The sequence below is a fragment of the Camelus bactrianus genome, chromosome 2 (genome assembly GCF_048773025.1).
Source record: "Camelus bactrianus isolate YW-2024 breed Bactrian camel chromosome 2, ASM4877302v1, whole genome shotgun sequence".
Lineage (NCBI taxonomy): Eukaryota > Metazoa > Chordata > Mammalia > Artiodactyla > Camelidae > Camelus > Camelus bactrianus.
In genome coordinates, this window is record NC_133540.1 from 132595700 (window position 1) to 132622076 (window position 26377).

A 26377-nucleotide genomic window follows, 5' to 3' on the forward strand; every position below is an offset into this window, starting at 1 on the left:
GACGTGGCGAGGAAGAGGGCGCAGACAGGTGGAGCGTGTGCCCGGGAAGGCGGGGGCCGAGAGGGCCCGGGGGCGGAGAAGGGCGGCTGCGGAGTTTAGGGCTTTTGCAAAGAGCAGCCCCACGCGCCCCTCCGCGGGGGGCGTCTCCGCTCCGACGCTCCCAGCCCTCCAACCTCCCAGCGGCTTCCAGCACCCACTCGCGGATGCAGGGATCCGCCCGACTCGAGCGCCCTCGGCTCGCGGACCCGCTCCCCGAGGCCCCCCGGCCGGTCGGAGGGGCGGGGCTAGGGCGGGGCGGCCGGCGCTGATGTAATCCCCGCGCCTGGGCGGAAGGATATGGAGCGCGCCCGGTTGGCGGGGCGCTGAGGCCAGTTGCCGGGTAACGGAGCGGAGCGGCCGCGGCGCGCCGCCTCCCGCCCTCCGCCGAGTGGCGCCGGAGCCGCCGCCGCCGCTTTACGTAAGGCGCAGGCCAGGGCCGCCCGGCGCTCGGCAGCCGCTCGGAGCCCTCGGAGTGAGGAGGCGCCCCCGCCGACCGCCGCGCCGCCCGCCCGCTCGGCAGGTACGGCAGGCGGGCTGGGACGGGCTGGGGCCCCTCGGCCGGGTGGGCGCGGGCGGGCCGGCCACCGCCGCCGCCGCCAAGAGGTTCCTGGGGCGGCCTGAGGGAGGCCGGGCCGCCCCGCCGGGCCGTGGGCTCCTCGAGGACTCCGGCCGGGCCGCGGGCGTGCGGTGGGCTGCGGGCCCGGGGACCCCTGCCTTGGAGACCACCGCGCCGCGCGCCGGGCGGGCGCGGGGCGGACGATGAGTCCGCACAATGGGCCGGTGTCGCCGCGCTGGGAGCGGCTCTTTGGGGGGAGGCGAGGCGAGAAGGGGAGCGGACGTGCGGCCGGGCATGGAGCCCGGGAGCGGCGGCGGCGGCGGGACTCCCGGAGTGGCCGGCCGGCGGGTGGGCGCTCGCTGCGCTGCCCTCGGCCCGCTGCGTCCCTCCGCCCCCTCCCCTCCTCATTGTCCTTTAGGGGCCCGGGAAGGGAAACCGCCGGCGGGGGAGGGGCGGAGCGGGGCGGGGCCGGCGCGGACAGACGGGCGCGCGGGCCTGTGGCTCTGCGCGCGCGGGGCGGGCCCTGGCGGCGGGGCGGGCCCTGCGGCGCAAGGTTCGGCGAAGGTTACGGCCGCCCGCGGGAGCCACGGGCCCGCAAAGTCACCCGCGGCCGCAGTGGGAGAGGACCAGGGCCCTCTCGCGCACGCGTCCCCGGCTGCCTTTCGGAGCTCGGCCCCCGAGGAACGGGTTGTCGCAGGGGAAGTGCTGCAAGCTGCCCCGGGCTTTAGCGTGCAGCGGGCGGTGCGCGGATGACAGGGCCTGCCCAGTCTTAGCAGCAGACCCCAATCGAGGCAGAACCTAGTTTTGATTTCTCTTTCACCACATTACAGTTTTTGTCCTCTATAGGCAAGCTGTGGAGACTTAACCTAATAAAAAGTGTAGGAGATTAAGCGGGTAGGGCGACGTGCGGTTCGTTGGAATGGTTTAACTAAGTATGATTTCTGCTAATAATTACCTGATTTGGGTTCTTGGATTTCTAGGTTGGGTACTTCGTCCAAGTTCCTAAGAATCGATTTTGCATCTTTGAGTCTTTGCTTGTTTAGAGAAACCGTGGTGGAAGATTGGTGATGGGTCGGGGGCAAGCGTTTTGATAATAGGTGATGTTGTGGATAAAACTTAACTGTACAATCTAATCCCTAAGCTAGGGTTCTCCTGTGCAAGCTAAGACCCGTGCCAGAACAGCTTGACCATTGCCTGGACTTTGAATTTAACGGGGGAAAATACCACTCTGCATCCTGAAGGTCAAATACTCTCCCATCGATTATTTTGGCTTGATCCATTCATAAACGCTTCTCAGGATCTTTATGCCATTTCTTTGTGACAAAAATTATTTCTGAAATTGTGCCTTTGCATACCTATAGGTAAGCTTCTTGCAATTAATACTTACTATGTTCTAGAGTTGACAGCTCTACTTGCTAAATAATTAATTTTTAGTAATTAAAAAATATTTACCGCTTCAGTTTGGGCACGTGTGTAATGGTTTTCACTTAAGCCTGTTTCATAAATGAAATGCCAATTTGGCCAGTGAAACATTGAAGGGAGAAGAGAATATTACTCTTAAATGTTTAATTTTGTAGGAAGTAGAATCAGAGGTACAGATTTTGTTTGTTTGTTTTTTAAAGAAAAGTACAGACTTTACATGGTGTTAACATCATCAAGTCTGTAACTATTTTAAGGGTAGTTTATTTGTTACACAAGTTGTAAGCATTTAAGAAAATTAAATGGATTTTTAGCATTTCTCTAATGATATCTATCACTCTGTGCTTTATTTTAGGGTAGCACTTTTCAGAACCAGTTGGGTTGTTTTTATTTTGCATTGTGCGGAAGAGTACTGAGCCTGAGTAGAACTCTCCCTGTTTTAGCAACATTTGACTTGGAGCCATTAATGGCGGCTGAGCCAGTTTGTTGTCTGTAAATTGGAAACAGTGATGATACCTGTCTCACAGGATGGTTGGGATGATCAAGTGAGGGGAGATGTGAAATCATTCCATCAACACTCAGTCCCTTTAAAAATATTAGATAGTGCTGTTATGTCAGAGCTTCAGATTCCTTTCTTGGCTTAAAGCTTGGTCTTCAGACTCTTCCCCACCCCTTCCTGTCTACACTTTGCCTGGCTGTGAGGTCATCTTTCCTAAACACAGATTGGATCTTGTCAGTCTGTGGCTCAGAAAGCTTCTAAGATTGCCTGTTGTTTGGACTAGAATCCAGACCACCAGCCTCACGTTCAAGGCAGCTCCCAGTCTGAGCCTAGTCAGACTGAACTTCGCTGGTCCCCTTTGTTCCCTTTCCACACTGTACTGCTAAATGAGACCACTCCTGGTTCTCTGAGCGTGCCAACTGCTTCACCCCTTCTTCCCTCTGTCCTTTTCTCTGATTGGAATGCCCTGTCTCACTTCCACCCCCTCCACTTTTTAAAAGTCCACATCAGATTTTATGTCCTCTCTGGAGCCCTTAGGAAATCCTATCAAAATGAATTATTTCTGCAGTCACAATCCTCACTTCGAAATTTTCACTTTCATTATTGCCTGTGTCACATGTTGTGTATGTTGAACTCTGGCTGTGGTGACCATATCATTATTTTACCCCCAATACCTTGTTCAGGGGTTTAAACATGAAAATGTTCAAATGTTTGCCAAATGAAGTCAAAGTCTGTAATCCACCTTATGGAGGGCATTATTATTATAAAGTGTTTTAATAACAAATGTCAGAATACCAACCAGAACACTGGAAATGCAGTTTTATTATGTTGAAGATAGTTAATACTTGGCATATTTCTTTTCAGTTATTTTTGACTTCTCACAAAATACCAAGTGATATTTTTATACAAAGTACAAATGTCCACCTCTGCCATCTGTGTTGAAACTTTTAGGGTCCATGAGCCAGCACTGCTGAGTGAAGTCACTGCCACTGTCTATTGGGAGAGGGGATCAGAGGACAAGTTTTAAAGTATTCTTTATCTGTGAAATATAATTGCACTCCCAGCAGATTACATTCCATTACACTGGGTGGTTTTTTGGAGAGATTTATTATATCCGTAAAAAGTAAACTGCTTTTGAGGGGGCTTATTTACAGAGCATCAGACCTGGGTATTTGAAAGACTCAGGTTTGTGTCTTGGCTCATCTCACCCCCAGGTCACCACGGGCAAGTCATTTAACTCTTGGACTCCAGTTTTTTTTCGTGAAATGAGAACAGCTTTGTCCGCGTTATGTTTGCTTTGCATTGTCACTTAAAGTGGGCTGTACTGTGTGTACTGCACACCCTTGTTCAGATATAAGGCAATAAGATGTATTACTTTACAACACATTTGTCCTTGTTACCCAGGCTGGGAACAATTTTTTGAGTCTTCCCTTTCTTGACCAGATTTTTATCAGGTCTGCTTCCGTGTGTCTTTTCCATCAACTTTTTTTTTTTTCTCCTCAGCCATTCTTCCACCCCTGCCCTCGCTGGCTCTTGTCAGGCCATGTGTAGGTTGTTACTTAGGCCTACAGATTGGCCTCCCGATTTCTCTCCTCTCTAGTCCTCCTGTGTTCTGCTACCAGAATTATTCAATATGCAAATCAAATCATATCATGCCCTCCCCCCCCCCAGGTATATACCAGAGGTTCTTAGCATTTCCCTCGACTCCATCACACCTGTGGGATATGACCTAGTTCTGGCTGTAGGCTTACTCCTACGAAGATTTTCACCTTGGAGCCACCACCACCTGACCGGTTGAGAATTAGTGTTAAAGGGTTAGTAAATCATTCTGAGACCTGTGCCATCTGGCCTCATTGTAACTTTTAGCTTCAAATTTTACTGCTCCTTTCTCATCAGCTTATATTTTAACATTAGACCTCTAGCCACTTTCATGGTTGTTTGTTGGACTCCTTTACTGGAATGTCCTTTCTGCCTTTTCCTTACCAGAATCCTTAGTACTGAAGGCTTGGCTTAAATGCTTCTACTTCTATGAAAGAGGCTTCCCCTGATTTTCAGAATTAACTTGTCATTATATTTCCCCCACACAGTGTTGGATGATACTTGCACTCAGCTTTTTTTTTTTTTTTTTAACTTTTTAGTTTATTCTTTACGTGGGTTTTAAACTCCTTAAGGGAAGAGAGGAAAATCTTATCCATTCCTGATTCCTTCTAGTGTGCAATGTAGTCTTTCACATAGTACTTGTCCATTAAATGCTTGATTGAATTAACTCAGTCACCCTCCATTTCTTGATTTCAGCAGATGGGAAACAGGGTTGGAATGGCTTAGTATGATTCGGTTGTTTGTTTTTTTTGTTATTGAGTTGCATGAGCTGTTTGTATATTTTGGGAATTAAGCCCTTGTCAGTCTCATCGTTTGCAAATATTTTCACCCATTCCATAGGTTGTCTGTTTTGTTCTGTTTATGGTTTCCTTTGCTGTGCAAAAGCTTACAAGGTTAATTGGTCCAATTTGTTTATTTTTGCTTTTATTTCTATTGCTTTGGTAGGCTGACCTAAGAAAACCTTACAATTTATGTCAGAATGTTTTGCCTGTGTTCTCTTCTAGGAATTTTATGGTGTCCTGTCTTATTTAAGTCTTTAGGCCATTTTGAGTTTATTTTTGTGTGCGTTGTGAATGTTCTAACTTCATTGACTGGCGTGCGGCTTTCTAGCTTTCCCAACACCACTTGCTGAAGAGACTGTCTTTTCTCCATTGTGTATTATTGCCTCCTTTGTTGAAGATTAATTGACCGTAGGTGTGTGGGTTTATTTCTGGGTTGTCTGTGCTGTTCCATGGATCCATATGTCTGTTTTTGTGGGAATCGCTTTATATGAGAGCTTCATATATCCACATGACACACTCAGAACAGGGTCCAGTAAGTGCTCAGTAAGTGGCAGCTTTTAGCTATTAGTTGGAGCAGGTGTGGAGAACACTAGTGGATACGTAGTTGGTTGGTTATATATGCCGGTTACTGTAACTGTTGACAGATTTATTTCTGGTTCATGTGTAAAGGAAAAAAGAATCATCTGGTCTTTCCAACATCACCTCCATTCTTTGATTAGTTTTGAGAATAAGCAGAAAAATGCATATCTGGTTGGAGGGAGCTTCTGCACAAGCAGATTCATGATGATGGTCCAAAATTACTCTGAAGACAGGCAAACCTTCTGTAGGTGAGCCAGATTTTTTGCATGTGGCTTAAGAAAGTCAGTGTAAGTGGATTGTCAAATTTTACACTGTGTATTATTTTCAGTAAAGCACATGTTTTCATTTTAATCTATGTCTTATAATTATACATTGAGCAATAGAATCTCCCTACTTAGTATTTGGAATGACTGTTGAAATTTTGTTTTTGATGTCATCTCCAAAGCTTTTTCCTGTTGGTAGGCTTTCTCCATAGTCCTCTGTCTCTCCATTTGTCTGCTCAGTAGTCTTAACCCCCCCCCCCCCCCGGCTAGATAGGGAGAAGCTGATGAGGAAAACGAGCTGCAATTTTGAAACTTAATTAAATATTTAGTTACTATTTTTAAATTTATATGCATGACTTATTGTCAGGTTGTATCCAGAAATTTTAAAAGGTGGTATCTGTTGGTTCTAATATAATATGGAATTCCCCACTAGCAGCAACGTAAGAATATGTATTGATTGCTATTTAACTTACATTAACTACATATATGATTATGAGCTTTTTTAGTCATTGGAAATCTATATATTTCTAATAAATCTCTTTTAAAATCTGTCCCGAAGAATTGGGGATGATAGGCCTGTCCCAGTGGATGGACTAGTATCTATTAGAAATAAAAGCAATCGGACAGTTAGAGGATTAATAATTGCACAGCGGCTTGAGGGTGTGTTGCTTTGTGTGTGTGTGTTTCTAGCTAGAGTGATGAAAGAATGTGAGTCCTGTGAATACAGGCAGCGTGTGTATATGTGTGTGTTTGTGTGTATGTGGTTTTCTGGTGCCTGGAAGCGAGCTGTGTGTCTGTAGTGCCTGGCACCGGGAGCAGTCACTCAGTATACACCTTGAAATAAAATGGGTCAGTCACCTCTTGGGGGAAAAAATACTTGGAGATAAGTGAGTATAAAGAAGTGGGCCTCAACATACTTTGAAATTTCTTTTTTGGTAATATGGCTGTTAATCACAGCGGGAGGTAGAAAGTGGGGAGAGGTTTATTTTCCCTTTCAGTTGGGACTTTGCTTCTAGTTCAATTACATTTTCCAAAGTACCTTTGGAATTGTAATAGCCAGTACATAACTATTTCAAAATTGTTTGCCCAGTTTGTGGATTTATTCAAGCTCTTTATTTTTTTCTTCAATTACTAGCCTTTTCAAAGGTATCTGATTAACATTTTTCTCCTTGTTAGCATCTTTCCTGAAGATTTTAATGATGGGAAAGGTTGAAAACGAATGTTTTATTAAAGTGTAATTGACTTACAATATTGTGTTAGTTTTGGGTGCACAGCATAGTGATTCAGTTCTTTTTATACATTACAGAATGGTCACCATGAAAAAGTTGAAATTAAATAGACACATTTTTTGATCCTTTTTTTGGTGGTGGTTGTTACTTGTCACTGCTTCCTTTGATTACCACCATAGATAATTAAGTACTGGTTGTATTCTTGTTAATTTTTTGCTGGTACCATCGAAGGAATTTCTTGTTTTTATAAAATGTAAAGCTTAATTTAAAACTATCAAAGTATATTTTGTATGTTTGACCAAAGCGTTATTTTGAATATAAATAACTCTTATAAAGCCTATTTATTTTTTAAAAAGTACGTGTTGAAAAATCTAAAACAGCAGTTATAAGATGTTATAGTAAGTTATAAGATGAAAAATAAATCTCCTCTTTTGTGCCCCTTCCTGTCCTGTAGTCATCTTGAAAAATCACTGATAAGCTTCTTGGTTATCATAGAAAAAATTTATGCTTATGCTTTTAAAAACTGGGTGTCATGGTAGAGAGTGTTCTGTTTAAACAAACACTAAACTTTGTATCTTGGAGTGCTTTCCATATCAGCACAAACAGATCTACTTCACTGTGTTTTTTTTTTTTTAATGTGCCTAGTATCCCACGGTATGAGTGCACCAGCCGGAATCTGTTTAACTGTAAGGGGTGGGCTCCTAGTTACAGTGAGGCAGTGAGCATTTTTATCCATATGTTTTGGGAAACTTAGGTGAGAAACCGTCTTACTCTAAGCAGCTTTAAAATAAAAAAAAACTGACCAAAAAGTTCCTAACTTCTCTAAATTATCATTGATCGTGTTAAAATTTTTCTTGGTGGCTACATTTTTTAAATTAATTCTAGACATCAGGCAGGATATTTTCTCTGAAGTAGTCCTGTGGTGCGATTTTGTACTATCAAGGAAGACAGTTCTTTGTATTTCATGTTAAATACCAGGTTAATAAAAGTTATAAAGGCTCGGGATTGGCTTCCTGAGCCAGCACCCTGTACTGACACAGAGGGTCGTCCCTTGGTTTAATGCTCGGCTGTCACAGTCTTGATGGTCTTTTTTGTTTAAGGGGCCTGCATTTTCACTTTGCACCAGACCCCACGCATTATGTAGCCAGCCCTATAGAAACGGAAGCATGTGAAAGGGAGAATCCCTCATCCTCACGCCTCCTGACCCCGCTCCTTGTGAGTGACTTCCTCCACAGTTTAGTGCGTCCACTCAGGGGCTTTTTGAAATGCAAGTACAAGTGCACACACATCACACTTGAGTCTTCTTAAAAAACTGCTAAATTAAAATACGTAAAGTCAGTGTGTACTGTTTTTTTGGAAAACTCCATAATGATGTAGACTGCTAGAAACTTAAAAAAAAAATTTAAAGAGCCCTAAAAACCTTAGTAAGAAATTGGTACTGAACTGCAGTTTTAGACTTTGTATTGGTTGTTGCCTTTTTTTAAGTGTGCTTGAAGCTTTAGGGAAACAACTTAAGTTACAGTGTTAAGATACCTGTCTCTGATGAGATTTCACTGTCTAAAATCTAGTCAAATAAACCCTAAGCCCATTAGAGCAAGTCTAGAGTGAAAATAAAGTTTATTCATCAGTTAGGCTCAGTTGAATGAGGGATTCACTAGTGGGTATTGAGGATTATTTGGGGCTTTATTAAAAAGTAGTCAGAGCTCGTGGTGAAGGGGAAAAGGTAAAGGATCCTTAAAAGTAGCTGCAGAAAATGCCTAAGGAGGAGAATGAGCTCAGGCTTGTTAAAGCACTTCCCGCATGTGAGGTTTTGTTCGGGCCCTCAGGTAAACTGTGTCCTTCAATCCTTCTGACAACCCTTGAGAGGTGGTGCTGTCTTTGTTTTACAGAGGATGACACTGCGACTCCAAGGTCTCGAGAAGCTTCCCTAAGGTTGCACGTAATGCATGCAGAGCATGGGCCCAGACTTCCATCTTTGCAACTTAAAGTTCACGTACTTTCTACTGCCTGACCCTTCCTCCAGGTGTATCCATTCACACAGTACTTGGCTGCCTGCAGTGTCCTAGGCAGAGATGTCAAGATGGTTAGACATGTAGGAGACTTACCGGAGGAGCTGGCAGTGAGAGTCAAGGAGAGGGAGGGAGCAAGAGTGCTAGGAAGGGTCTCCTGACTTCCATGCAGGTGTGACCCTGTGGGGGTGTCACCCTGTGCAGGGAGCGATGGGGGGGGCTGGGCGGGAACAGCCTCAGGCCAGGGCAGTTTGGAGACAGCCTTGGCCAGGCTTTTGGGCTCTGTGCAGATAGGGCCTGGTAACCCTTCCTGGCCAGCATTGCTGGGAGCAGCCTAAGGGACTCGTGGCCTGATATCCTTGCTGTGGTGACTCTGAATGCGTAGCAGCATGAGGCTGTCAGTCAGCTGGGCTCCCCAGGGCAGGTTCTCCTGAGGGGCTATCTGACTACTTCGTGGCCACCATACTGTCCTGCCTTGGCCGGGGTTGGGGAGAGACTGACAGTGCGAGTAAGGAAATGGATACACATGCCGAGTGAAAATTTTGTGCTGAGAGGAAAAATAAAGTAGAACGTAAGGGTGTTGTGCTGTTTAGGGTGGACAGGGAAGGGCTTTCTGGTAAGATGACACTTTGAGCTGAGACCTGGGGGAAGGATGGGGGAAAGATGTGGAGATACCTGAGGAGCAGAGCCCTGTTCAGGGAGAGGGCAGAACAGGTGAAAGACCCCGGTGGGGGATCGTTGTGAAGGCAGAAATAAGAGGGTTTGTGGTGGGCTAGGTATGGATTGTGAGCGGAAGGGGGGGAGTCAAGGATGATGCCAGAGATTTTGGCTTGAGCAGTGGAAACATGGACTTGCCCTTGCCCATCATTGGGAAGGTCATGGCAAGGATTGTGGTGAGAATTCAGAGGTTTTTATTTTATTTCATTTTATTTATTTTTATTTATTGAACTCTAGTCAGTTTACAATGTGTTAGTTTCTGGTGTACAGCATGTTTCAATCACACATAAACTCATACATACTCGTTTCATGTTCTTTTTCATTATAGGTTACTATAAGATATTGGACATAGTTCCTTGTGCTATACAGTATAAACTTATTGTTGCTATTTGTTTTATGTATAGTAGTGCCTGCAGATCTCAAACTCCCAACTTATCCTTTCCCACCCCCAGAGATTTGTTTTTTAGACATAAATTGAAATGCCAATTAGACACCTAACTGTCTAGTAGCTTGATGGCTCTAGGATTTTGGGGTTCACAAGAGGGAAGCAGAGTAAAGAGAAAGTTGGAGTAATCTCTACATAGATGTATTTAAAATCATGGAGCTGGAGACCATCTAGGACTGTGCTGTTTAGTAAGGTAGCCATGAGCTGCATGTGGCTTTTGAGCACATGAAATGTAACTGGTTTGGCTTGAGATGTTCTGTAACATCAAATACATACTGAATTTCAAAGACTTAGTATGAGAAAAAAAGGAAGTAAAATAGCTCAGTAATCTTTTACCGGGATTCTATTTGGAGTGATAACATTTTGGATCTTTTGAGTTGTATAAAATATAGTATTAATGTATAATATGGCTACTAGAAAATTTTAAATTACAGAGGTGTGACCCAAGTTTTCTGTTGGGTGATGCCGATGGAAGAAGTGAATGTAAACAGACAAGTCCAAGGACTGAGTGTGCAGAGTTAGGGCAGGAGGAGGAGCCCGGGGTGGAGGGGCCGATGAAGGCGGCGTGATTGCGGATGATAACAGCTGTGGTCTCCAGGCAAGTGAGCTTCACTAGTTTCTCTAGAACTTGAGTAAACGAAAGTACTAGAGAGCAGGGAGGCCTGAGCACCAGGTCATGGATGGGCTTGCCTCTTGGAGGTGGTTTGTGAGATCGGGATCTTTCCCTGTACTGTTTGTTTTTTTTTAAGTGAGTGTCATCAGGACAAGAAAGCAGTCTGTTCAGCAGGAGATGTAATGTAGCCTCTCCGCGGAATCAGCCCGGCAATAGGAAGAAGCCCACGTTTAGAAGATTGGACACAGTCAATGCAGGCAAGTGACTGACCTCGGAGCCTTGCTCTCCGGGCTTTCTTTCATCCTGCAACCTTCCCTTGATGAAACTACTGTGAGAGTATCTTACCTTCCTTTTTCCATTTCTAAGCTCCATAGGTTACCTTTTAATGTTCACTAAGGCCCTAGAGTGGACCTAGCTACAATGTTACCATCCGCTATCTAAACTGATCATGTGGTTTTCATTTGGTTCCCTTAGTCCCTGTGGTTTGGCACCCCCATCCACTTCGGTCCTGATCACTGCTCGGAGCTCCGGATTGCAGCACAGGCTTGGCCCTCCACTGCCAGTGGGTGGTCTGAGGACCTTCCGGTGCAGCTCGTGGGCCTCATTTTTATTATCTCAATAGGTGTATTGGGCAAATGTTTTTCCCCTTAGACGTTATCATCTCCCCCCCCCCCCGCATTTTATTCTCCCAGTTCCATAAAGAACACACTTGTACATCTAAGAACAGTGTTTATAAGTTTTTCCCCTAGCCATGTGGTGGAAGCCGTCATGGAAACGAGACTCCTTAGTGGAACGTACTCAGTCCTTGCCAGGGCAGGCAGACCATCACCTTGAAAAGGCTCAGGTAGCATACTGCGGTGGCTGCAGTTGGGTAGGGTTGGTCTCACTTTCCCTCTGGCTCAGGCATCAGGTCTGTCAGCTTTTCAAAATGCCTGTGGACATGTGGGGACAGTGAACAGTAATGGCTCAACCAGAAACTTTGATTAAGAAGGATATGCTGAATGCACAGTAAAAAGGCTTTGCTTTGATCCTTGAAAATCATGACAGCACATCTACAGGTTAGATGAGGGGTGAGTGGTGTGACAGGAAGGGCACCAGCTTCGGACCTAGGCCCACGATGGCCCTGGTCTTGACTCACCTTGGGACCCTGAATACATTGTAAGTTTCTTAATCCACAAAATGAGGTTTGACTTAGCTGTTTTTTTCATGCTGTGAAAGCACTGTCTGGCACAGAGTAGATGCTCAAATATTTATTGAATGAATGAATGAAAAATGGGTGGATAAAAGAATTCTAGAGAGCCTGGATACTTATGGCAGGAGGCAGGAGGTGGAATGACAGGAAGATGGGTGTTTGGGCAGTTGCCCCCTCACCTGTGCCGTTTTAACCTGTTTCTGGTATAGTATTGGGTTCTACCATCTTGAGAAAGGTTTGAACAACACTAGATTAGGTGCTCTTTCTCTGAGCGTAGAGATGGCACGCTTCTGATGCCAAAACTAGCCTTTTCTGTCTCCTCACTGTCACAGCCCTGTATACTTTTTACCAAGATAAAAGCTGTTCAAGAATAAATGCAGTTTCAATCATACATCGGGTGGGAAGTGCTGTATTGTTTCCTAGGGCTGCTGGAGTAAAGTCCTGCAAACTGAGTGGCTTAGAACAACAAACATTGTCTCTCAGTTCTGGAGGCCAGAAAAGTCTGCAGTCTTGATGTTGGCAAGGTTGATTCCTTCTGGAGGTTCTGAGTCTGTGTCTCTCTCCTAGTTTCTGGTAGTTATTTGTCTTTGGCATTTCTTGATTTATAGACAGATCAGTCCAGTCTCTGCCTCTGTCTTGATGTGGCATCCTCTGTGTGTCTCTGTCCAAATTTCCATCTTATAAGAACATGATTCATTGGATTATGGCCTGAAGAGAGGTAGACTGAAAATGAATATAAGTAGTGGTTGTAAGAGAATGGAAAGGAGTTACTAATTGAAAGTGATGGCTATGCCTAGAACTTTGGTTAGCATATCCGTGTTCCTAAACATAAAACACAGGGTTTCAGTAGAGTAGAACTGTGAATTCTGTTTTTTCTGCAGAGCAATGATGTATGAGGAGGATCATTTCATGCATGTGTTGAAATCACACTCTCTTGGCTTTAAAATTACTAGACAGCATGCCACCATTGCCTTCCAGATTAAGCTGCTTTGTGTCTTGCACAAAGTAAAGGTATGCCAAATGGTGGTGGTTTCTGATAAATACATTTAAGGGGCATGTGAATCCGATGGGGCATCAGGTCCTTTATGGGTCCTTTGGTAGGTGGGGCCTGTGGAAAGCAGCTGCAGGCAGTTTAGCATGCAGAATGTTGATTAACAAGTACCCCAGGGGTCCACACCCGCAGAAGGGAGGAGCTGGGCTGCCATGCAGGCCCAGCCACAGCCTTAGCCCACCCGTGGAGACTATGCAGCTAGACTAGCCCTTGACTAACCTAGTCTAGCCCTTGACTAACCTAGACTAGAACGTGTATTCTCTCATCAGTCACTGGAGGTGACTCCTGGGAGAGGGCAGGACGGGCCAGCTCTCTGCAGCTGAGGCAGCCCCCGAGGGCTGACTCAGCGCTTCCCGCAGCCGGCAGCGCAGCCTTCAGTTGGCGGTCTGGGTGGCACGTAAGTGTCTGCTGCAGTTGGACAGTATTTTTCTTAGAAAATTTTTGATTGATTTGACTCGATTCATTGATTGACCTTGTGGAGAAATACAAGGTAAGCCTGTTCCCTCTTCTCTGTGACCGCCCTCAGCCCTCGCCCCGTGTAGGGGGCGTGTAGACGTGTGCGGCAGAGGGGGCTGTGAACAGTCACAGGGCGCGTTTGGCTTTTCTTTCCCAGATTAAACCTACTGGTCTTCTTAAACTTCTGTGCTAACCTGCTGTTCTCTTGGTTAGGTTGAAACTTCCTTGGTGTTCTTTAGCCATCTGTTGGCATGTTTCCAAATATTTATCAGTGGCATTAAGGTCTTTGGAGCAATAGCTCATTCTCAAAAATTTGAAACCTTTTGACTCTAAATTTCAAATTCTTAGTTCATTTAATCCTACCTCTTTCTTTCCCCTGTTGGCCCTGCTTTGATGATTTGAAGGAATCCGTGGTCAAATTGGGACTACCTTAAAGCAGAATGTAATTCCTAGAAAGCCATAGTTAGATGCAGACCATTACTGCTAAAGTCATTCCTTTTAGGACCAGAAAGCTCCTTCTGTGTGGTTGTGATTGTTGTCAAATGGTCTATAGTAGTGAAGAGCTTGACTCTGGAGTTAGCTCAGTCTGCTTTCAAATCCCAGCTCTTCCTCTTTTCTTGCTGTTTGAGGAAATTAATTTTCTAAGTTTCAGTTTCGTCATCTGTAAAAAGGGAACACTTAGGTAGTAAGGATACAGTAAACAAAGCTGCTTCTGCTGTTGCTGGAAGAAAACCACACTTAGGTTATAGTGAAGAAAGTGTCTTTGTTCACTAGTTCTAGGTATAGGTGACTGAGCTCTGTCTATGCTCTTAGCAAACGTCAAGCAGAAGGAAATAGTCTTGACTAATAAAAAGAATGTCTACAGAAAACCAAGAGACATCAGTCTTAGTGAGGAAGTGTGGAAATGGTTCCTGTGTAATCTGGTACAAGACAAAGGACGCCCCACTGATGCCACTTCTCACCGCGCTCCTGGAGGCCAGCCCGCACAGTAAGAGGACAGCAGTGCTGGGCTTGGGCTGCTGGGACGCAGGACTCTGGTCATGTGCAGACAATGCCTGTGTAGAAGACCTAAGAGAACCTGTAACCTAGTATCCGGGAATAAATCTAACAGCCACAGTCTGTGTGTTGAAAATCAAAACTTTTTTGAAAGACATAAAAGGAGACCCAAATAAATGGAGAAATGGCCCGTGTTCAATACTAGAAAGCAGTCAGTTCTCCTCAAATTGTTCTGTATATTTAATGCATTTCCAATCAAAATCCCAGCAGAGCTTGGCATAGAATGTGATGTCTGATTCTGAAATGATAAGAAAGAACAAAGGGCCAAGAATGGGAAGACACTCCTGAAGAGGAATCTCAAGACTTCGTGTAAAGGTCTAGTGATGAAGACAAGTGTGATGTTGGCGCAGGATGAATATATTGAGCACGAGGCTTGAGGTCGTAGGGAACTCTGGTGCGGGAGAGAAGGGGTGTCACAGATCAGGGTGGAGGGCTGATCCATCAGTGATACTGGACAGTTGGTTTTCTGTTTGGGAAAGATGGGATCAGATGCCCTCTTCACAGTCTGCTTCTCTAATTCTAGGTATAGGTAAGTTGTAGGTGAATAAGGACTTGGATATTTTATTGGATTCTATGAAATTGTGCTTTGATGACCTAAACCCCAAATCTCAGTGGCTTAAATGCCAGGCATTTTTCCTGGCTCAGATCGCACACTGGCTGCTGCCGATCCACTGCTGTGGCTCTGTTCTAGGTGTCATCTCGCTCTGGGACCTGTGCTGAAGAGGCTTCCCCACTTGGGACATGCTGTTCCTGTGTTACCAGAAGAGGCCAGGCTGAATCACGTGGTCACTTTTGAAGCTTCTGTTTGTCACATCCACTGCAGTCTCTTGGCCAAACCAATCATGGGGAATGGTGCAGGGGCATGTACTGGTCCTGCGGGGATGTCCATCCCATGACGACAACAGGGAATGGCTGAGTAAGAGATGGTAAGGGGAGGAAAAGGATAGTTGGAAACAGATTGAGCCTGCCACAGGTGTGAGAAGAGAAACTTGAAACCTTTTAGAAGAAAATACAGGTATCTTTCTGACCTTTAGGTAAGGAACGATATCTGAAGAGAATGTTCTCAAACTTTGAAGTATATTTGTCATCTGGGGAACTTGGTAAAATGTGGATTCTGATTCAGGGGGCCTGAGAGTCTACACTTCTAACCAATTCCTGGGAGATGCTAAAGCTGCTGGCCCATGCCCCGCATTTTGATGAGCAAAGTCTTGAGACACAAAGTGCCAGCAATTAAAGAAAAGATGAATAAACTCAGCATATTAAAGTTAAACATTTTTATCAAAAGATAGCATGAAATAAAATGATGGGCCACACACTGGGAAAAAAAGTTACTGTATATATAACTGACACGGGATTAAGGTCCATGTGTGAGGAATGTCTAGAAGTTCATAAAAAAGGAACAGTCTAACAGAAAAATGAGTAAAAACTGCGCACAAGTAGTTCAGAGAAGAGGAAACAGCCAATAAATCTGTGAAAAGGTGCTCATCATCAATGGTAAGAGAAATGCAAATTAAATCTAATAAGGTTTTTTTAACATTCACCACATTGACAAAAATTCATGTCTCTGAGTACTGTGTGTTCATATGTGGATTAAACAGTAACTTACGTGCGTTGCTGATTGGAGTGTGATACTGGTATGACCACTTTGTAAGATAATGTAAAATTATTTCCCACAGTTCACCATTGGGTATCCTGTAACTTGCCAGTCTCATTTCTGGTTGCGTACTCAGGAGAGATGTGTACTGAGAGCCAAATACAAGACTGTTCGTAGCTGCTGTGTTTATAGCGGCAGAATATTGGAAACAGTTTAGATGTTCATTGACAGGAGATTGAATAAAATGGCATTTATATAATGGAGTATTATAAAATGAGTAAAGGTGAATAAACTGCATACAGCACTAGTGAATTTTGGAAACGTACTGCTGAGTAAACATAATGGCTGAGTAAAAGAAAGTCCCAGAAGATTATATACATCGTAATAGCATTTTATAGAGCTCAAGAAGTACAGCTGAACAACATGCTTATCATTTAAGCATATGTACATTTGTGACAAGTTTTATTTTAAAAAAATCAAATGACGCAGTTCAGGTTAGTGGCCACCGCTGGCTGGTGAGGCAGTGGCATGGGACGGGGAGGAGTGGACGAATAAATATAAAGTGTTAGTTCTCGGTTGTGTGGTACTTCCTGTGTTTTTATGTTTTATGACTGAAAAGTGCTACACACAGATGTTTTACCTGTAATAAAGGCAAACGCTAATCTCACTAGCAGGCTGCATTCTAGAAAACAGTTGAAGGAGACAGGGCTGCTTGCCTGAAGTGGTTGTGGCAGGCTTTTCCAGAGAAACAGAACCGACGGGCTGGGGCTGGGGTGAGGGTGGTGGGGTAAGGAATTGGGTCATGTGCTTATGGAGGCTGGAAAGTCCAGAACCAGGGATGCTGAGGGTATAGTTTCAGTCTGAGATCCAGGAGAGCTGATGGTGAAGTTCCAGTGCAAGTCTGAAGGCGGGAGAAGACCCATGTCCCAGTTGGAAGACAAGGCCGAGAGAAAGAATTCTTTCTTACTCAGGCTTTTATTCTATTCAGGCCTTCAGTGGACTGGGTGAGGCTCACCCATGCTGGGGAGTGCAGTCTGCTCTGCTCTGTCCACTGATTCAAAGGCTAATCTCATTGAGAAACACCCACACGGACACACCCAGAATCACATTTAACCAAATATCTGGGCGCTCATGGCCCAGTCAAGTTGACACATAAAATTCACCCTCAGGTGACTGTCTCAGCCCAACCCCCAATTGCTCCTGTTGTAAAGATCACAGATCTTTGGGGCGGTATCCTTATATTTCAGTTAACTCTTTCTCAGACTTGCAAGATTCCTGCCTCTTTCCCAGCAACGGTCATGGTAGAGCACTAATTAGCCTTCTAGGTGGCCTGGGCAGTGTTGGCTCCACTGTGCTTCATCTTACCCCTCCCCCAAGGACAAAAAGGCACAAAGGAAATTTTGCTGCAACATAATAGAATACACAGTGGTGATTCAGGTATAGAGCCAGGTGCAGTAGGTTGGTGATGTAGGGAGCCCAGAAGAATGAAATTAATTGTTCTGACATTATCTCAGGGAAGGAAAGAATGAGAACACTGAAGGAAGGATAATAGTCAAATATGAGTGTGTATATGTGCAGCTCTTGTACAGACTGAGGCCCAGCTAGCTTAAGTTCAAGTGGAAATATCCTCTGGGTAGTTGGAAATATCAGACTGAGAGGTCCAAGTAGGAGAATTGATTTGTAGGTATTTGACACTTGCGTAAATTACATAGATCTTTAACACGGTCATTCAGTAGTTGAAACATAAATGTTCAAAGGGTCTATAACACAACTCTAGGCAGAAATCACTACAGTAGTTCTAATTTCTGGTAGTTAGGTAACACCTGGAAAATGCATTTGGATAAGATTAATGTATTAACTGTTTCAAGGGATGGTAATCTCTTTTGTTCTAGAATTGTGTAATTTCATATTCATTTGAGTAGAATATTCTTTACTAACCCCCAAATCAAGTATTTCACATGATAGAAGACTTGAGCAAAATCTATAAGAAAAGAGTAATTAATTTTATGTTTGACATGAGTAATTTGAAAGTTAACTTTTATGTTTAGTGTTTGTATAGTTAAATTTTTCTTCTATCTTTATTTGTATGCTTTTCTAAACCATGCTGTGTATATTTCTGCTACCTTTATTTGTTCCTTTACATTTACCTTAATGTAATATTTATGATTTGAACATATTTGTGAAGTTTTAAAGAATTTTGACCTGTAGTGGACTCTACAGATAGTCATTTCAGTCTGTTTTTTGAGGGGAGGGGTTTTAATTAGTGTAAAGTTCTAATCCGAAATGTATCACCTTTGTTGAGTATCATACTTTGCTGAATATACTATTTTAAATATATTTTTCAAGAATATGGTTAACCTGTCTTTAAAGTACTTATGTTTTGCGTTTTGAGGAGGAAGCCTATTTCATTGAACTAGGGAGCATGCCATAGGTCAGTAGTCACTTGGGCTCCTAGTGTAGTAGGGCTTCTCAGCATGTTTCCCAGATTCAGGAATGCCTCAGAGTACACTTACATTTGGCAACATTTCTAAATCTTTTTTAGTAACTATACTTGACATCCAGCAGAAGTTTGTTAAATGTAAGTACTAATCATGTAGCTTGCCCCTCCACCAGCCCCTGGGGTCACTGTTAGTGGCAGCTCTGCTGTTCACATTGTATTGTCAGATGTCTGTCTGTTGATCCACTGAAAAATAGCTTGGTTGCTGTGTGAAGCAGGAGCAAATGCAAGGCTATCTCAGTGGCTCCTTGGTGCTCAGGTGCCTGCCCTGCTGCTGCACATGGTGTGCACCAGGGAGGGACGTCACAGTGGACCCTGCCCTTGCAGTGTTGCAGAGAATGCATACATCAGCCAAGAGCTTCCGGGTGTATGTAATCAAAGATAATAAATGAGGAACGTGGCCCACCCAGGGGAGAAGGGAGATTCTGGAAGCTTCTGATAACCATAGAAAAGGAATAGTGATTGACTTACTATATAGAACTGTACAGTTTATGCAGGTTATTTAAAAGAAAAAGAGAGGGTACGCTTAATGATCTTGTTTGCAAATTATATCTTCAGTTTAACTTTTTAATCTTGGGAAATTCAGAACTTAAGGATCCTAGCTAATCTATGTCTTGCTTATAACTTGGGCCTTAGGGAAAAATGTTAATTCTTTCTGGTTAGAAGGTTATATTTACCAAAGTGTGTTCTGAGGAATACAAAAGGGATCCTTAACAAGTATGGAAAATGCTATCTTCTTTGTTTGCTTCCTAGAGGTTCCAGATGCACAGTATCATAATAAAACGTTTCAGGCTGTCCTAAAATAAACAAACCTACTTTTGTTTCAGTTCTGCTATTTCCCTAATTTGTGCAAAAGGAACAAGTTCTATAACAAAAACAATAAATTTTTATATCACCCAGAATACACCTTGGGGAAACTGTAGCAGGTTATCTTTTAAATGATGACATTACTGTTCATTTAAATAGCTTCCTAGGTGCTGTAACTAACTGTAACAATGGTTATCTTAAAAGTCACATCTAAAAACTTGATTTAATCTTTGAAGCATATAAAATGGATGCAAAATGAAAATACGTACTTGGAACCTATTCTGAGTTCTCAAATGTATATGTTTTTGCAGAATCAAATAGAGAATTTTATCCTGATTTTTAAAAAATTCTAACTAGTAAGTAGAATATGAGTCTGATAATCTGTATAACGTTTTTATACCAAATCAGATATCTTACTGATAAATATTAAAACATTACCAAGTATTGCTTATTACCCAGGTTCATTTTGGAGAACTGTAATGTGCATTACTTAGCTGATGGGTTTTAATAGTAACTAAAAAAATTGACCCACTGTCTTACCAGTGAGTTGTAGAATTTCAGGCCATTTTTCCCCCTGCTTATTGAAACTCAGAAGATAGTCACTTTGTAGTTTTGAGATGAGTAGTTGAAAGCTATAGAATTCTCACGCACAGACGTTTTGACAGGCAAAAGCATCACTTTGAAAAATACACAATGGTCTAGTATTTTACTTAATAAAATGTCTCATCCTTGACAGCGTGGGTTTCATCATGTTAGAACTTTGTGCATTTTCACAAATCATAAAAATCTACTTGTTTGAATTTTTTGTTTCCAAATAAACTTGCTTTGGGTTGCTTTGGGTTTGTGAAAATTTGCATTTCTTAGAGTGAAGATCAGTTTGTTTCTCCTAATTGAAGTTTTTAGGTCTCTAAAATTTAGTTGTGCTATCACATTTCCAACAGTTTTTCTAAATGCTTTTTAGAATTTCATGATAATGAACTTTGTTTTGATTTTTGGATTTTATTTGGTAGCTGCTTTTTAATCTTTTTCCAGAGCACTAATTCTTTATTTCAGATGTAAGTGTGTACATTTCCCCCTGCCCTTTAACCCAAATGGCTTCATGCATTTTTTTTTTTTTTTTTTGATCCTGTAAATTGTGGCATGAAATTTGCCCCTTCTAGGGAAAAAAGGGCACTTTTCTAAATCTCCAGAAGGACTATTTTGAAGGCATGAAAACTACCATTTTATAGTCCTGCTAAAGAATTCTGACATGTAATAGATCTTGATGAACTAAACACGTCATTGGTTACTGTACTGTGTTAACCTGCAAAGAAATTTTGATCTGTGAAAAGCAGTTTGGCTTTTCAAACCAGAAACATTAACAGATGAGTATGAATCATCAGATAACTTCCAGTCAAGTACGAGTTAGAAGTAAAGCAGTGTTACTTTACATAAGCCGTTCATCTCCTTAGTAACTGGTGAAAGTTTAAGAACACAGAAGCTGACCCGAACTTTGATTTCTGTAAGCATTGGACAGTAGCACAGTCAGTAGAGGAGAATTCATCCAGGTTGGACAGAAAGCTCTTTCCTTTTATTCAGTCTCACTACACACTTGATCTAGGTCTCATTTGTTTGCTTTCATGGAAGTCTGTTTAGTACTTCTGATTTTCTGGAGAACTAGGTGCTTTCACCTGTACTTTATCATCATGTAGTTGGTTCTGTTTTTCTTCCTTATCTTTTAAACGTATAGATTAACCCAGGCCTGTTATATGCCTGCAATTTATGAAGGCATTTGCTAGCTCCTGTTAACTATCAGGTAGTAGTCTTATCTGTAAGAACAATCCTACACTCATGAAAAGAACTCATTTTATTTGTCACTGAAGAATTTACTCTGATAACCTGGCAATAAAAATGGAATTTCTTAATTAATTATGCAGTTCTTCCAGTTTGCATAGAAGGAACTCATGTCCCACACTTGATTTACTGATTATATTATTTTAAAACAGAGCCTTAATCATATCCGAGGACTTGACACACTTCTAGATGGGAAGGAGACTGGGTCTGATTGTCCATTTCTATGTAGTTTTCTGGTTATGCCGGCTAAACAGATATGCATGATCAGCTTTTAGCCCTGGATCCTATCTTTAGTGATAGAATTCTCATTTAGGTTATAGATTATCTGTGGATTTTCTCTTGTGGCTGTAAATTGCCTCTTTAGCCAGGCCACCTACTGAAGGGAATAAGTAACACTTTGTGTTCCAAATTGATGCACTGAGATCATAAAATAACAGGCAAGGATTACGTGTATGTGTGCAGCTACCTCGTTACAGGAGTACATGCTCTGGTTTGCCTGGAAGGTATTAATTTAGGGTCCTGGGGAAAATAGTAGCTGTGATTAGCACCCCATTTTTTGGGTGTATGGAAGAGTGTCCTGTACAGTCTGCAGGCACATAGTAAGGGTGTATGAACTCTGTTGAGAAGAGCTAATGATTCTTTGTTTAGCCCAACATGGTCACTTGTTGGAGAGAAAGCCAGCATTGTCCAGTAGAACTTCTGTGATGATGGAGATGACCTATTTGTTGTATTTGCCCAGCAGCCACAAGATACATGTGGCTGTTGAGCACTTGAAATGTGGCTAGTGTGGCTGAGGAACTGATTTTTAATTTAAATTTAAGTAGCCACATGTGACAAGTGTCTATCATGTTGGACAGTGTAATAAGACCCTAGATCAGCACTAGGATGACATGTTAGGTGAAAAATGCAGGATACAAAAGTATATATTATTATTTAACATATTGAAATAATAAAAAATGCTAAGTTCTATGCAAAGGAAAAAAACACCGATAATCCCACCAACATACTAACAGTGAATAGGGTAGAGAAATTGTGTTGGTGCCCTTCTATTTTCATATTAAAAATACTGTAATGATATAAGTATATATAATATACTTTTATATAATATGAATAATTTTTATATATAATAAAAGTAATATATTAAAAGTATATATGATAAATTTGAGCAGGAAAAAAGTGCTCTGAGCCTGAAAGAACGCTTCAACAAGTGAATGTGTTGCTTGAACAGAGCTGTCCAGGTATTTCTCGACAAGATCCACGTTTTATGTTTTGCTCAGAGAAGCCAGATTATAACTGGCTGGATAGATTTATTTACTATCAGGTGCTCTTTATGATCAGTTGTGCTGTAACACAAGTACATTGAGAAAACATTCCGCAAACATAGTATCAGATTATGCTTTTTGAAGTAATTTTTATGAGTTTTGAGCAAACCTAAAACTACGTACAATGTATTAGAAAAAAGGAAGGGAAGTGCCTTAATCAGTCTGCCATGTATCTGCTCTGCGTGAGCACTGAAGACACTTAACTATACAGGGTGTGTCTCTTCCAGCTTGTGGGAGACACTCCTTTTACACCCTGAATGGCTAAGAACACTAATGAGAGCTGTAATCTGAACTATTTTCAGTAATGTATGTGGTGTTACAAACGGGAATAAAAAAGATGCCACATTTCTTAGAACATTGTTACATAAGGGATGAGATTTTGGAAGATCAGTGAACTTCTTCAAAACTACTCCTCAGTTTCCCCCTTGACCCCCCTCCAAAAAAACCCCTTCCGTTATTAAATCACTCATTTAAAGATTGTGGGATTACCATGTTTTGTCTGGCTATTTGTTGGAAAAGTACTTATGTAACTACTTAACTACCTAGATCTGTTTTCTTTTCTCCTTAATGGACAAATCATTTGGGACTAATTATATCACTCTAAACACATGTAGACTAAAGAATTAAATGCTTTTGTTTTTAAAATTCAGTTGGTTATTCTAGTCCCAGGTCTGACTGAAAGTGTCACAGGCCCCAGGGTCCTGACCCCTGGAGATGGCGGGTGGGGGGGGGGGTGGCACGGGGCTTCTGCCGGGGTGTCGAGGGAGTGAGCAGGGCTCGACCGACATTTTGCTCACTCCACCACGTTCATTTCCAGGCTCTGATTAATATTAGACCTGAGGCTTCCGTTGATCCCCAAGCCTGCACAGAGTTGCTCCAGTCTTTGGGAGATGATTTTCATTCACCACCAGGGCTATTTTTAATCATAGAGTCCTTCAAACGTCTAGAAATTGTACACTAGGCCTCAGAAGGAAGCCAGCGTGTGCTCAGCTCCTGGGTCTGTACAGTTTGGGGATAGTGTGGCTTCACTGTGCAGACCGAGCTGCAGATGTGCACTTCCAGAACATGAACAACAGCAGAGGAGTCCGTGGTGTTTCCAGGCTCGTCCCCTGCGTGTCACCACTTGGGGCTTTGGCAGTGCCATACGTGAATCTAGTAGAGACCAAACTGCTACTGAATAAGGGGAAAGGCTTTGGTGTGACTGGAACTAGATTATTACAAATGAAGGTGATTTTATAGTTAACTGTTTTTTTTGTTTGTTTGTTTTTTTTAAGGATAGTGAGGAAGTTACTTTTTGTTCTGAAAGTGTATTTTACATAACTTCTTCAGGTACTCATATTACTGAGGGACGCTGTAAGAGTAAGCAAATAGAAACCGTTTAAGGGGGGTAGTTTGTCACAATGCTGCTTTCCATTTGTATGACATTTTGTGAAATGCAGAGGCCACCGATACATAGATGCATTCCTCATTTGCTCGCTGCAACAGCATTGTGAGAAGTTGAGAAGTAGGGAGAGCAAGTATTTATTCTGCTTTACAGATGCGAAAACAAAGACTCCAAGAAGTTATGGGCACAAAACTCCGCGGTGGACAGACTACGGAAGCCTGCATGCTATGGGCCACTAGGCTGGCGCACTGTCTACTCTGCATCCTCCTTTGTGAATTAAAGAAGGCGCACGCATCCATGGGCATTTAATTAGCTATATGTGTTTTTTGGTATCTTTAATAGAAACCATTTAAAATTTAAAGTAAAAAATACAAAAGAAATTTTAAAATAAGTGTATTATTGTTGGACCTTTTAAATTATCATTAATACAACCCAATCTTTAGGATAATTTGGGTTAATTTTGCATGGGAGAAGGATGCTCAAGGTGATTTGAAGGTCCTTTTTTCTCAGCGTAATCCTTTGGAGAAGGGAGGATTGAAAAAATGATGCAAAGCAAAGAATATACCGTGTATATACGGTGGTGCTTTTTCTTTAAAACTCTTTTAGAGAATTTAAACTAAAATGCAGTTTAACTTCATACTGACTAAACTTCACATTTGGAATGTATATAAAGGCGAATAGACAAGAGTTTTCCAGCTCTGTTCTTAAACTTGCCAAATGGATGTTAAATGGGTTTTGCACGTGCTTGTCAGATCCCTGAATTGTTTTGGCCACCTGAAATAAGTTTAAATTAAACATAATTTTCAGTTCAGAACTAGAAATAAAGAGTGTCTAATTTGGTCAAATGTTCGCCCCTCTACCAGAGCTTGCAGCTTAGGGAGGGGAAGCTTAGTTATGACCCAGAACTTTATACCCGGGTCTTCTGCTAACAGTTTAAGTTCACATAAGGAGGATGGACACTCTTGAGCTCCAAGAGTGTTTAGACCCGTCTTCATGATACAAGAGGAAGCCAGCGTGGGGTGCTCCTATCTCAGACCCACGTTATTAGTGTCCACTGACAGGTGCTGGCTGCCCAGATGACTGCAGAGTAGTCTGAAGCTACCAGACATACCAGGCTTTTCTGCCTTTTCCTCAGTCCTCTGAGTCTGTACTATATAGAGAGTAAAAACTAATTTTAATCACTAATAGCTCTAGGGATATGGCCAATTTAAAAATCATTTGGAATCAGCTTTTTTTTTTTTTTTCCAGCTATTGAACAAGTTACAGCAAGCATTCCATTGGGGTAATGATGCAAGGGACGGTTTTAACTGACTTTGATGAGATCATGGGGGTTCGATGTTTTGCTTTATTTTTCATTTGTCTGCCTATCTGCCTATTTTTTTTCTCACCTACTTCTTGAACCCTTTCACTTGGCTAAATCTCTTAATGACAACTGAGAGAATCCTGTGGTTGGATTGATACCATGTTTAAAATAAACATGATAAAAATCTTCAACAGTATTTATCAGTCTTTACAGTGAACCAGTTTGGTCATGGTGTGAATTTTTAAGGCCTTCATGCATTTAAATAATTGAAAAAAGCCTTATACTAAGTTGTTCACGGTGAAACGAGTATTTTAGAAGTTCTCTGGCAAAGATGATTATATAAATTTTATTAACGACATTCTTCTGATACCTCCGTACTCTCTGGATCTGGTGTATATTGTTGGATTCAATTGCCTAGAATTTTTTAAAATGTATTTTATTTTATTTCATTTGCGGAGGGAGGTGGGGAGGTAACTAGGTGTATTTATTTACTTATTTTTAGAGGAGTCGCTGGAAATTGAACCCAGGACCTCATGCATGCTAAGCATGTGCTCTAGTGCTTGAGCTATACCTCCTCCTTCAATTCCCTAAAATTTTGTTCAGACTTTTTGCATTTCATCTATATTCATGAGGCATATTGATCTGTAGTTTTCTTTTCGTGTAATATCTTAGTCTGGTTTTGATGTCATAACATTGACCTCTAACATGATTTGGGAAATATTTCCTCTTCAGTTTTTGGGAAGAGTTTGTACAGAACTGGCATTCTACTTTTTAAAAATATCCAGTAGAATTCACCTTTGAAGCCAGTGGGGCCTGGAGATTTCTTTGTAGGGAAGTTTTAAACTAAACCCAGTTCCTTTCATAGATACAGGGCTATTCATTCTATTTCTTCTTGAGTGAACTTTGGTAATTTATGTTTACAAGGAACTCGTCCATTTCATTCAAGTATATTTTATTGGTGTAAAATTTTTCCTGTATCCCCTTATTATCTTTTTTGTATGTGTAGAATCTGTAGTGATCTCACCTCTCATTCTTGATGTTGGTAATTTGTCTTCTCTCTTTCCTGAACAGTCTGGCTCAAGGTTTGTCCATTCTGTTGTGTAAAAGAACCAGCTTTTGGTTTCATTGTTTTT

The 26377-nt window shown here is 42.3% G+C and overlaps 1 protein-coding gene across 5 annotated transcripts in view; it reads left to right on the forward strand.

The window, feature by feature from the left end:
• Window positions 1-383: 383 nt before the first annotated feature.
• The window catches only part of KIAA0232 (KIAA0232 ortholog), an 83003-nt gene continuing 57009 nt past the window's right edge, over window positions 384-26377 (forward strand). For 2 of the 5 annotated variants that reach the window (XM_074350666.1, XM_074350684.1), the window contains exon 1: window positions 386-559. The gene's annotated coding sequence lies outside the window, so the exon portion shown is untranslated. Of the gene's footprint in view, window positions 560-10885; window positions 11007-26377 lie in introns of all 5 variants that reach the window. The other 3 variants (XM_074350669.1, XM_074350674.1, XM_074350673.1) reach the window with 3 other exon arrangements.